General features: G+C 37.8%; 1 pseudogene; it reads left to right on the top strand.

Annotated features, from left to right (window-relative positions):
* Nucleotides 1-8,182: 8,182 nt before the first annotated feature.
* LOC118454055 (sodium/glucose cotransporter 1-like) lies at nucleotides 8,183-11,181 on the top strand (annotated as a pseudogene).
* The last annotated feature ends 1,799 nt before the right edge of the window (nucleotides 11,182-12,980 follow it).

Raw genomic sequence — 12,980 nt, 5'->3', positions numbered from 1 at the left:
GTTGAAAATTGACATCTGTCTATTGCAATATAGCCTGTATATAAAAGATGTACATAACCACCAAGACATCGTGCCTTGGTTAATGAAGTCCTGTCTTTCAACTGTAACTTGGTGTTATGAAACTTATCAGTGGTGGATCTGACAGTAGGACCCTTATGCCAATCCTTTATCTTCCATTTTGAATCTAATGAAGGCTACAATTATGTTGTGTTAAATAAAACATGAAATTAACATTTGAGACTATAAACACAGTAAACTGGGCAGTTTCCCCACAGATCTCAAAACAGCTTCTTTTTGCAACCAGAGGAGTTACTCTAAAGAAATCAGACTGGCTTTTGATTGGCCAACTTATCTGTGCAATTAGGGTTACATCGCCACCTGCTGCTTCGGCATGCTGTGGACAATATTTTTATGTGGACAGTAGAAAAATCCTCATTTTAATGCACTCGGAATAACCCTGTTAACACAATACAGCGACAGAACAGATGCAAAAGTGAGAGAAACTGAAGCATGCGAAGGCTTGCACTGAGATGTGGTGAAAAGAAGCAGAGAAACAGATGCAGGTAATGTGTGTTTGAATTGAACAATAATAATGTAGATTTGCTATTAGTTGTAACCATAGCTGTTCCATCACATTTATCTCTCCCTAACTCACTTCCATTGAGTTTTCTGAGATTTCTTTAAAACTTATCTTATTCAACTTTCATTGTGTTTTTTCCACCACTTTTATGTTTTATTCAGTTTGTGTTTTGCGTGCTTTTTTCAGCATTTTTCTATTATTTTTTCTGTACAATTAACTGATTTGCTATGGATTCTTTCAGATTGACAGTGTGATGGATTTTGAAGTAACACTCCTTATTTTCTTCCTGAACCTGGTCCACAGAGTAAAAAATCTTCTCTACTTGAAAAAGTAGCTAATTTATGATCAATAATTGCTGAAAATCGTGTTTTTAATCCACATCAAGATTGCAGCTGCAACCATATTCCAGTTCATTTTCTTTTTATCTCCTTTTCCATGGTGACCCTGCATTTTATAACCCCACTTAAGGGCCAGAATCATTTCCAGCCTCTCTGAGACCTTTCATTGTCATCTGTTCCATTACTTCACAAAGATCACAAAGATGCGAGTTCAGAGAAGCAATCCACCTATAATTAACAGGCTTACTGGTTTCCAAATTCTGGGCAGTCTGCCCTCCAGTCTAAAAATGCCTCGGATGCCTTATCACTAGCATCATCTGACCTAACCTTTTGGATGATTTTGGCTTTGATTTTTCCATCCAGCCATCCATCCATTCATCTAAAAAAAAAACAACACTTTTCTGTAAGATTTGCTTATGTCTGATAGCTTTTTAACAATCACTTAGTTTCTGTTTTGTTTTGTTTTGTTTTACAGCCAGGTTGATTCCACGTGCGTGCTGCCCTATGTCACTTATGTTCTTTTCTTTGCTGAGAAGAGAAATTTATCCAAAGGTAGACAATACAGACTAATCTAGTCCAATGCAAGTTCACAATCTGAACCCCTTACCCTGCTCAGAATTACTTCCCTAGCACATCACATTCAGGAAAATGTGAGGTAACTACATCCACCAGGACATTTGGTGCTGATAAAAGCATTTGTCTTTATTCAAAGTCCATATAATATAGGCCAAAAGCATCTAATCACAGAAACACTTTGTCCATGTAATAATTATTAAATGGCACTATATGGGCTACTACAGGGTCATAAATGATACTTACTCTGTCTCTGACGTATGAAAAACTGATACTAGCCAAGCCGCTGTCCTAACAGCACCTCGCCTGACAGCTATTTTAGAAACATAATGTAAAACATTCACCTTCTCAAAATTGTGCATTTGCAGCGTCTATGTAGGAATAACAACCTACATGCACAACCTACAGGTTATGCTTTCAAAAGTAGAAATACTTTCTTTGTATATAACTATTGGATGTGGCTAATACAATACTGCATATGATATAACATTACTAAATCTGCTTCATCTACTTAAGAGCAGTAAAGGTGTTCTGTCACATAAACTTACTAAAATCTTTTTGTCTTTTTTTTTTTAAACTATTTGGCTCTTTGGGATTTAAACAGACATAAAATTACTCATGTCTGAGAAAGATTATGAAGAACCTCGCGAACCTGAATGGATAAATGTTTAAGAAAATGAATAGGAAGACATTACACAATGTGGCCCCAGCTAAAGGAGATACATTTCCACAAATTGGATACATTTCCACAGCAAACTGTAGTAAGAAACAAAAGAAACTGGAAAAGTATAGATCTTGAATGAATGCCGTTGATGTCCAGCTAAGAAACGCCTCTGAACTACCTGTTAAATATAAAGTAATAGACAATATTATCTCCTTTTTTGGCTTCCAGAGTTCTTTCAGAGTTATGCTACTATGCCACCTTGTGGATAATATAATATAACATACCTAGTCTGTCTGTCACAGAGTGAACACAGAGGGGCATACAACCATTCACACCTAATTTAGAATCACCAGCTAACTTAACATGCATGTCTTTAGACTGTCAGGGGAACCCAGAGTACACAGAAACCATAACACACCATCATATTCATAGTCAAAAACAGTAAAAAATAAAGGTTTAAAGCTTAATGACAGCCCTGTGCCCCTAAATATCAATGTTGCACATTCTGCCTCCAAAGTTTTCATGTTTAATTTTTATATTTTTGCCAGCACACACTGTTAAGGATGAGTAGTGGCTAGATGATAAAAGAGCAACACTAGATGCTGTATGCTGTGTCCCTCCGTTGTGCTCATGTGAACACCCATCAGATGGAGAGGACTTTTTAGTTTTAAACATAAAGGGGAACTGCATCTCCAGTGATAGCAGCAGATCCTGTTTGCAAGCTCCAGCTGGTCACCCTGAAGCTCTTACTTCACCCAAGTTTACTACACTTCAAGACATCAACAGTTCCCTAGGTGTTAACATTGCCTCACTGTTGCATGAAATGGGGTCATACTCATAGATGGTTTTTTTGATAACCATTTTTGACCTGCAGGTGAACACCGGCAGTTAGTAGTAGACACTCTTCTCCAGCGGCTGGTTCCTGAGCAACCTGGACTATCAAGGCTGTCTGTGTGGCAAGCAGATTAGGACCCAAATGCAGGACTAATGAACACGGGAGGCAAACTAAAATGCAGCTTTGTTAACTTAAAGTGAGTTCAAAATAATCCAGGTCAAACACATAAGGAAGCAAAAATCTACAAATCTTCCAGAAACCCACACTGTGAGAGCGGACACAACTATAAGTGAGAGCCTGACAAAGAACAGAAGAAAACTGAGGGTCTAAATGAGATAATCAGCATAGAGCGGAGACACTTGGGAACACAGGTGAACAGAATCTGACATGAGAGACAGGGCATGCAAGCTGAACGAAACACATGCGAGAAGAGAGACTATCAAAATAAAATAGGAAGTAACGAACACTGAGACGAGGACCAGACACAGGAGCACAAAGGAGGCCGAAATAACCTGGGATTCATAAACCAGACTGACACCTAGAAATGCTACTACAAGAAAGTATGAAACCAGAGCACAACAAACTCCAAGAAAACTCCTACGTCAAAGACACATAATACCGACCTGAAACCAAATTAGAATCATGAAACAAAGATGATCAAAATACAAAGGTATGTATTAACTATTCACTATAGGTGTGTGGGAGATATAACTATATATCACCTATACACTAGAACTAGAACTAGCATAACTACCTCAGACATGATTATTTATTTCGTTACTAAAAGAATTTAAACTTTACACATAAATATGCAAGGTCCTGCTTCTGTCCCAAGACAACCTGTGCTAGACAGTTATGTCTGTGTCTTAGAGTGACCCCATGAAAGACTTGGGGATACTTTAAACTTGCTTAAAGGGGATAAAACATTTTAACTTATTCTTGTAAAACGATTTAAAAGTACAGATTGACTTGAAAACGCTGTTGATTCAGAGATCTTCTGCATACTTTTAACAAGCTGTTATTTAAGTTACCGTTTTCTTCCTATCAGCTTGAAGTAGTCTGGACATTCTCCTCTGACCTCTGTCATCAACAAAGTATTTTTAAACACAGAACTGTGACTCAATGGATATTTCCCATTATTCAGACCATTCTCTGTGGCTCTATGGCTGCCTGAAAATTCCCAGTAGTTCAGCAGTTTGCAAAATACTCAGACTACCAACAATCTTGGTACACTCAAAGTCACTTAGATCACCTGGCTTTCCCATTCTGATGCTCGAATTGATCTTCTGTATTTTTCTTGACCATGTCTACCTTAATGGACTGAGTTGCTGGATGTGAATGGCTGATTGGATATTTGCTTTAATGAGCAGCTGACCAGGTGTACCTAAGAAAGCATCCAGTGAGTGTATATTGCAGTTTGATGCCTTTAAAAATATTTTTTCACATCATCAAAACTAAGTAGTCATTCTATTTTCTTTTCTCTTTTCTAAAACTAACTAATATAGGCAGCTTTGAGGCATATTATTTATTTATTACATATTATTAAGGCACTGTCTCACAGTAATGCTTGTATTCTGTCAGTTCTTTTGTGTTGGCATACGTCTTCTTTAGGATTATATTTCTCCCATTTTCCTAATAATAGGAGATAATGTAAAGATCATTTAGAGACAGTATCTGTAAATAATGTGAGATTTGTACAGCCACAATGTTTACACCATACGAGAAAGAGAATTTTTTACAATTAACCAACTTTCACAACTTCTAGGCACACAGCACTGAACACCGTGGGTGCCCCATTGGGATCATCACTTATTTGGAAATGTTTCCATTGTTGTTTGGGCTACACTCAGAGTAGTGCATATTTGGAGCTTAATTTTTTCATATTTAGATTTTCAATTTTCTTGTGTTTCCGTTAGTTGCATGTTTTTTCTTAGGTTGCAGCCCACTTTGTTCTCAGAGTCACCACACAACAGGGCTCTCTGCAGACACCAGCGACACAGAGATATGCTCATAAGGCATCACATCTGCATTGAGCGCTGGTGTAGGACTGTGTAGGACTGTACTCTCCCACACACATCACTATAAGACTGGACTCTCACACACATCACATCACCACACGCACCACCACACATTTCCTATAATTTCCTATAATTTATAATCTTTATAATCTCTCTCTGCTGTTTGCACATTTTTATTTATTTTTATTTTTATTTTTACTGTAAATTCCTAAGTTAATTTGTAAATTTTGTAGTAAATTGTAAATACTGTAATACTGTAAAACTTTTTTTCTGTCATTTAATGGTCGGGCATTGCGCAGCTACAAGCATTTCACCCCCATGTCATACTGTGTATGGTTGTGTGTGTGTGACAAATAAAATTTGAATTTGAATTTGAATTTGAATTTGAGATCACAGTTTATTTACCCAAGACTATTTTTTCACACTAGACTCACAAATGATTGCTTTTTGGCACTATTCAGTAGTGTCTGTTTGTAGTCTTGCAGCACACTGATAGGATCATCTTTTGTGCTTAAAATACCAAGATGTCCCTGCCACGTTATAGATTGAGTCTTGGTGAACAGAAGCCGAGAGACATAAAACTACAAAGAAAACATTACCCCATCTGGAGACTTTTGATGGTTGAAGTCTCTGCTTGTGTTTTAAAATCAGGACCAAATTCAACGCATGCAACTGAGCCTTAATCCCCAAAGAGCATGGCCTCATTCCAGTGATTGATTCTCATTCAAGTGAATATTGATTGTCCTCATTCAGAGAGTTCAAGCAGCCATTTGTAACAGTAACAGTCTGATATCTCCTCCTTTATTCCTCTTCCTCTCGCTGTCCTGGCTCTATTCAGTATCAGTAGGATGCTGTGGTGTAATAGTTACAAAAGCCTACAGACAAGGTTCAAGGTAAATAATACTTTTTATCAGAGCTCATAAATATAATCGGTATCATAACCATATAGTATTATAATCATTGTCATCATGCCAGTCCTACCAGGCCATTACTGCCAGAGCTGTCCAGGGTACTCTAGTGTTTAGCTCATCATTACCTAACACCCTAATCTAATAGATAGACAGAGCAACCTTTTTCTCTAAAGCTCACTCTGCAGGGCACAATCCCTCACGTACTGCTGAAGCTTTAAGGCACACAGCGGTCTCTCTTAATTTGATGCTAGCAAACATCTCAGCTCCTGTTACTCTGACAAACTGCAGCCTGCATGGCAGACAGATTGTCCTAAATACAGGTGTTACTTTCTTAAGTTTGGCAACATTTGAATTTTGCGTCATCGTTGACCACAAGTTTGGTGATTTTTATTCCATTTTCAAAGTGATGTGTCTCTGTTTACATTCCTTGTGTTGTGCTAAATCAGTTATTGCCTAATTGAGCCAGCAGTCTCTGATGTATATAATAAAGAAACCTATGGAGCAACAAAGTGTATTTGTTTTTTTTGTACACCTATCTTGGCTTTAAAATACAAATATACCTGAGATACCCAATAACAGTCATTTGTTACTTCTTTTCCCTATTCGCGCTTTGCTCCTCTCAGATGGTTAATGCATATCACTCTTCAATTAGTTTCGTTTTTGCATGCTGCAGTCTGGTGTTGGTTCTCATGATGACAAAGAAATGTTTGCTTATCATAACAGGAAATTGTCATGCTCTGTGCTGACCACTGGGTTGTGCAGCGTTCCATCTGTACCATGTAATTTTTGCTGGTAGTCTTTAAGTGTACCACATGCACCTGTTTCCTGTCATTCTGTATTTGTACTGGTTGTACAAATGTACCTAGCACAGTGCCCCTTCGACCATGGTACATGTCGGCTCGCCGGCTTGTGCCATTCAAATAGTGTGTTATAGAAGTCAGTGTTGCTGTTGTCACGTTGTATGTGAAAGGCCCTCATCTTGTTGAATTCAGTTGGGCAAATCCAAAATTAGCTGCGAAGGTTAGACCAGGTCAGCTGATCATAGCCTGTATGCAAAGAAAAATATAACAAGTAATTATGTGACTACTTTCTAATTAAATATTTTCCTCACACTGCACCGGTACACCCAATCTTAGGTTGGGTTCCCCCACCTCCCAAATCCCACTTTAACTACTGACCAATTTTTCCCCTAAAAAAAAATTATCAGATCATAAATATGAGTAAAAATCATTGAGCAATGTATGTGTTTTAACAAAAATGAAACATTTTTGGTTTGACAAATTTCCTTAATATAGTCATTCTAAAATTGAGGCGTGAACCCAATAAAATATGGAATAACAAGTTTGCTTGTTTGTTTTTTCAGAGAAAATAAACAAATTATAGTTTGGTGCTATTTTGCAGATATTTATTCCACTGAAATTCAGCTTTGATCCTTTGTTGTTGTTAATGATTGATTAAAAGAAACTGTGGTGTGTGGGGCGTGAACCTTTTCCAGTTTCTCAAGTTTGAGAAGCAATGCTCTAATGGTTTCTCCTTTGCTCGCTCCTCGTGGAGCTGGCAGTAAAAGAATACTATAACCTTGGACATAGATCTCACCATAATGATGATAGATAAAGTGCCAAACAGAAATTTACTGGTTGGAAGGAGTACAGAAGCACTCGAACAAGTAAGTGTGGGACGTATGTTAGTGCAAGAAATCCTGTGCAGGCTACACTGTGTGCCTTCAGAGGTGGTAAGCAGAAGAGTCTAAAAAGAGCCAATTCAAATTAAAAATTACTTTTTTTCTTAAATGTTACAATTTCTCACTTACAACATTTGATTGCAATAAAATACAGTTTCTGTTTTTATCTCCGTTTTATTTTTTAAATTCAGTTGAAAACATCATCCTTGAATCAGTGAAGTAATCACTGGTTTAAGCTTCAACTTAAACTGTTTATATATTTGGTTGGTTATTGTTCAGTTCCTTAGGAGTTAGTTCATTTGCGTTATAATTACAGAAGATTATAATTAGCACATTTAAAGTTTCTGAAGATGCCAACAACCACTGCTAATTTGCCTGTGTATATAAAAAGCATAGCTACATTAAATCCCCGCTGCTTCTTTAAGGAAATGTGTGTAGCTCTGCTGAGTAAACATTTGCTTTCTATATGGCTGTATTTATTGCTTTAAAAACAATAAAACCTCTGCTGAACAAATGGCAACTACAATAATGACTTTATTGTGCTGATGTCATGAAAGATTTGATGAATCATGCAAGAGTGTAATGCAGGAGGCCACACCTACATCACTATCAGTTACAGCACCATTTGAAAAAGTTTCAAGCATCACAGGTGGGAACAGAGCCTTGAACACTAATCTATGGTTTGTCAATCCGGTGGCAGTTCCTCATCTGTACGAGCTTAGAGCCATCTGGTTTAGAAAACTGTTACTGCAGAGACACCTATTGCCTGCTGACGGTACTAGCTTCTTTATTTAGCTCACTATAGTTTTAATGCAGATTTACAATATACATTCATCCATTTACTTTGTGATGGAGAATGAACTAATTACATTTTTTAAAAGGAAAATTATATATATATATATATATATATATATATATATATATATATATATAAAGTAAAAGCTGTGATTTATTGATGTACAGAACTCAGTTTGAGGTATTTGGTGGTTAAGGCCCAGCACAGCAGAATGGAATCCCAGCGGTGATAAGGATCAGGGCATTACCCTCTAGACACTGGTGGTGGAGATGAAGATGAAGGCTTGGGTTGCACAAAGGCGACTGCGAGGAAAAATGACAGATGAGTGGTGAGATTTAAATTATGGAGTGAAGGCTGATTGGCCTGAAGAAGGCAAGCAGAAAGCTGATTGGGCTAGACCTGTGGTGTCACAATCAGCTTGAGAGTGTGGGAAAGTGGAAATGATGCAAAGCTTAGATTAGCCAGAAGCACAAGCTTTATGTAAAACTGAGGTTATTGTAATCACCTCTAAACATTGACTTAATACTTACGTTGGTATGACATATACGTATGTATGAACAAATATGTAGGGACTGCTTTCTTGCATTTACCCAATATAAAATTAGAAAACTCCTCTATTAGAGTGATGCTAAAACTCTCCTCATCCCCAGCTGATCCAGGCAGATGGCTGCCCCTTCCTGAGCCTGGTTCTGCCACCGGTTTCTTCCTGTTAAAAGAGGGTTTTTCCTTACCACTGTCATCAAGTGCTTGCTTAGAGGGCTGGCCATTTGCCAACAAACAATTGATGGTGTTTTCTTTGTATTATTGTGAGGAACAATTTTTATTGTATAAATTTATAATAATTTAGAATTACTTCTTGTATGTTTGTGTGTTTCAGGCTCTTGTTGTAGTCATATTCTGTAATGGATCTTTGTGCCCATCTACATTAAAGCTGGGATAAACAGAACTCTAAGGCTGCATATTGACCTGAAAGGTCCTCAAAATCTATTAATTTCCACTACCCAAATGACATAAATGACTACTGTGTCTGACAACACTTTGAGTAATGACAAAAATCTCATGCTTTGTGGATGTATTTAAATCGTCACCTGAATCCCTGAATACTTCAGAAGAGGTTTGGAGGACAGTGCATTCGCATTTATCTCTCTGTTCTCTCCCTTGTCTTGTATATCTTCACCAGAATTTCAGTAAGTGCCTCCAAAAGCAGCAGAAAATATTTATATTATACCTGTTTTCGATGGTCCTAAATGAAATCCTACACTTTTTTTCTCCCAATTCAGGCAGATATTTTTTCTGGTACAACTTTTATCCAACAGGCCCTTGGGCCTTGGTTTTTCATTTCAAGCAGTTACTGCACTATATACTGTCAAAGGTTTGTCCACAGGAAAAATTTCCTTCCTTTTCTATGGAACTCACAGATATTTTCCTAGAAAACTACAGTTGTTGGGTCTGTCTAGCACAGGCCCACCGCTGGAACGAGACAATTTAAAAACACAGCAAAAGCACTGAACACCAAGTAGGCAAAGTTCTTCGTGTTACTCATGCATGAGGGAGACCTGCCTAGAGCCAAGTGTCGTTCCACCACTTGACCTGCGTCAGACTCTCAGCCAGGTTCCCCATAGCACTCCTTTTATTGTGGTAACATGAATATGCATAGGGTCATTAACATATAACATCCTACATACTGTAGGTATACATGTGAACAAAGGATTGTGTGTGTGTGTGTGTGTGGGGGGGGGGGGGGGGGGGGGGGGGGTCAGAGCGTGACCCCATAAATGACTTCCCTAAACCTGCTGGTCTGGAAGTCCAGCAGTCCATCTAAACAAAAGGCACTTAGCCTAAAACAGATATAGACACGTTTATCCTACCATAAAACAATAAGAGAAGGTACGACCTCTCCCATGCTCCCAGAGTGTGGGTGTGGATGCCAGAACACTCTGGAATGCGCACCAAGCCTTTGCAGACTATTAAGGATCACACATCCTATCACTACACAATTGATTATACACCTCTACCAAGCATATATAAGTAGATATTTCTAAGCATAAATGACAACCAACATTACAAAACCTAACAACAGTGTCATAGTACAATAACAAGTGTTATCGTACTTGAGAAGACTATGCCCAGTCATGGTACGATAATACTTGTTATCGTACCATGACTGGACATAAAGTCTTCACAAGGCCATGTGACTACACATGGCCTTGTGAACACACACACACACACACACACACACACACACACACACACACACACACACACAATCTCTGAATTTCTTCATTGCTGGTTTAAACGTGCTGACTTGTTGTAGTCAATTGCCCGTGGACTATGATAACCATGAATTGGCCTTATGTTGCTTTTTAGTAACAACACATCCACAATTGAAAGTTTTACAGAAGGAGTAGTTACATAATTAATTATTAATAATTAATAATTATTATTGTGTTTCCAATAAATAAATAATATATTTTATCCAAGGTGGACTGATCTACACAGACACTTTACAGACCATCTTTGTGGTTATTGGATCATTCCTTTTCATGGGCTTTGGTAATATTTTACTTACAATTTATTTGTTGGACAGTTTAAAAAAAGGTGGGTGGTGGTGATTCTCCTCAGCTTTCCATGAAGTGAAGGGCAATGAAAACTTCAAGAGACTGTAGATGCATGTAATGTCAGTGCAAACTGCTATGAGCCCCTGCCAGACTCCTTCCATATCTTCAGGGATCCAGTTACAGGAGACCTCCCATTGCCTGGCATGGTGATCGGACTCATTATTTAGGCTACCTGGTACTGGTGTACTGATCAGGTGAGTAAAGAAATAAACAGAAGCACTGGGCAGCTCAGGTGCAGTTTTTAGCAATCATTTACAATTAGTCTGTTGTCATAACCAGAGACTCAAACAACTGATTTACAGATTAACTCATTAACATATACACATTAATGACCCCTCATATTGATTTTTGAAGCATACTCAACAAGCAGTCTACAATGGGAGGATAACTATGCTTTTAGTTTAGTAAGATTTTCTTGCAAAGCTGCAAAATTAACAAGGACTTCTTTACCAAGTTTCATGAGGAACACTCAATAGCAGCTTTCTGACTTCACACAAAACTACAAAAAACAGTAAGCCATTTTCTGATGGGAAGTTTATCAAAGATTGTTGATGGGCTCTGATCTGCTAGCAGGCCCATAGAAAAAAAGAACGGGCAAGAACACTGAATCATAGACAGTTAGTTGGACTTTGAAGCACGTGAAACTGAACATGGTGACATAGGCTTCCACACAGCTGTCAGGTGGCTAAGTCTGCGTAAAGTGCTAAAAAAGAGTATGGGAGCAGAAACTCAAGCATTTTGTGAGGAGAAAGGCAATTGTATTTCAGATCTCTCATATGACAAATGCAAGGCAGATCTTCCGGGGTTTTTTTTTTTTTACTGATGTGCACTAATAAATGAACTAAATAGCAAACTACAAGACCAGAATCTAATATGTGAATTGCACACCCTGTGATGACGTTTATGAGAATGTTGCAATTTATTTCAAACCAGTTGGAGAGCAGCATTCGTACTCACATGTCAACAGTGAAAGAAATTGTACCATCCGTTGATCGCCTCAGCTGGTACTCATCCATGTTTGGAACCTTGCATGTTAACTTTTTAAGGTGATTTGAAGACTTCAAATTAGTTAAGAGTGAAATGCACATGATTTTGTCTCCCTCCACTTGCATTTAATTTATACTACATCCAGTGATGTTCAGCTTGAACTCACTGACCTGCAGTCTGATTCACTGCTGGCAAAGCATTTCAAGTCAGTATGCTGACAAAGTGTAAAATATATACTCAAGTTTTATCCCACACATTCATGTTTTTACACACTGGATTATTCATAGAGTAAATAAAGGATGTATGTTAGTTACACAAACTGGTAAAAGCTTTTGTGACCATGTATCCAAAAGTTGTATTTCATCAAATACAACATTGTATAACAATAATACTTTTGTTATGTATCTATTAATATATGCATTCATCAGCCTATCTAATTCCTGTTTGTCCTTTTTATTTTTTTGTTTTCAGGTGGCTTTATAGGGACTCATAATTGGGGGTGTATTGGCTTGATTACCAAGTTTATTTATGGGACAGAGTAATATATACAGTATCTCACAAAAGTGAGTACTCCCCCAAATTTGTGTAAATATTTTGTTATATCATTTCATGGGACAACATTGAAGATATGAAACTTTGATACAATGTAAAGTGTCAGGGGCTGGGTCTGTCACCCAGTGTTTTCAGCTTGCTTTGAGTTCTTATGTTATTTTTGGAGATCATGTTGAGTTAATAGGATTATTATTTGTTTGCCTTGAGTTTAGTTTAGCATGCTTCCCCTAGGTTGTCTGTGTTAGTCTCATGTATATGTTGTCTGCGTGTTTCATTTTGTCAAGCCAGTGTTGTCATGTCTATGTCTCTCCATGTTTCCTGTTTTATTGCGAAAGTCTTGTGTTTCTTTGTTCACTGTGTTTAGTTTTACCCTTCTCCTGTGATGTCATTAGTTTCATTTGTGTCAGCTGTTTCCCTGTGTGTTTCC

Source organism: Neolamprologus brichardi, chromosome 7 (genome assembly GCF_056152115.1).
Source record: "Neolamprologus brichardi isolate AB-2024 chromosome 7, ASM5615211v1, whole genome shotgun sequence".
Taxonomy (NCBI): Eukaryota; Metazoa; Chordata; class Actinopteri; order Cichliformes; family Cichlidae; genus Neolamprologus; species Neolamprologus brichardi.
The sequence above is the reverse complement of the archived record's forward strand: the minus strand, read 5'-3'. Positions and strand labels throughout refer to the sequence as shown.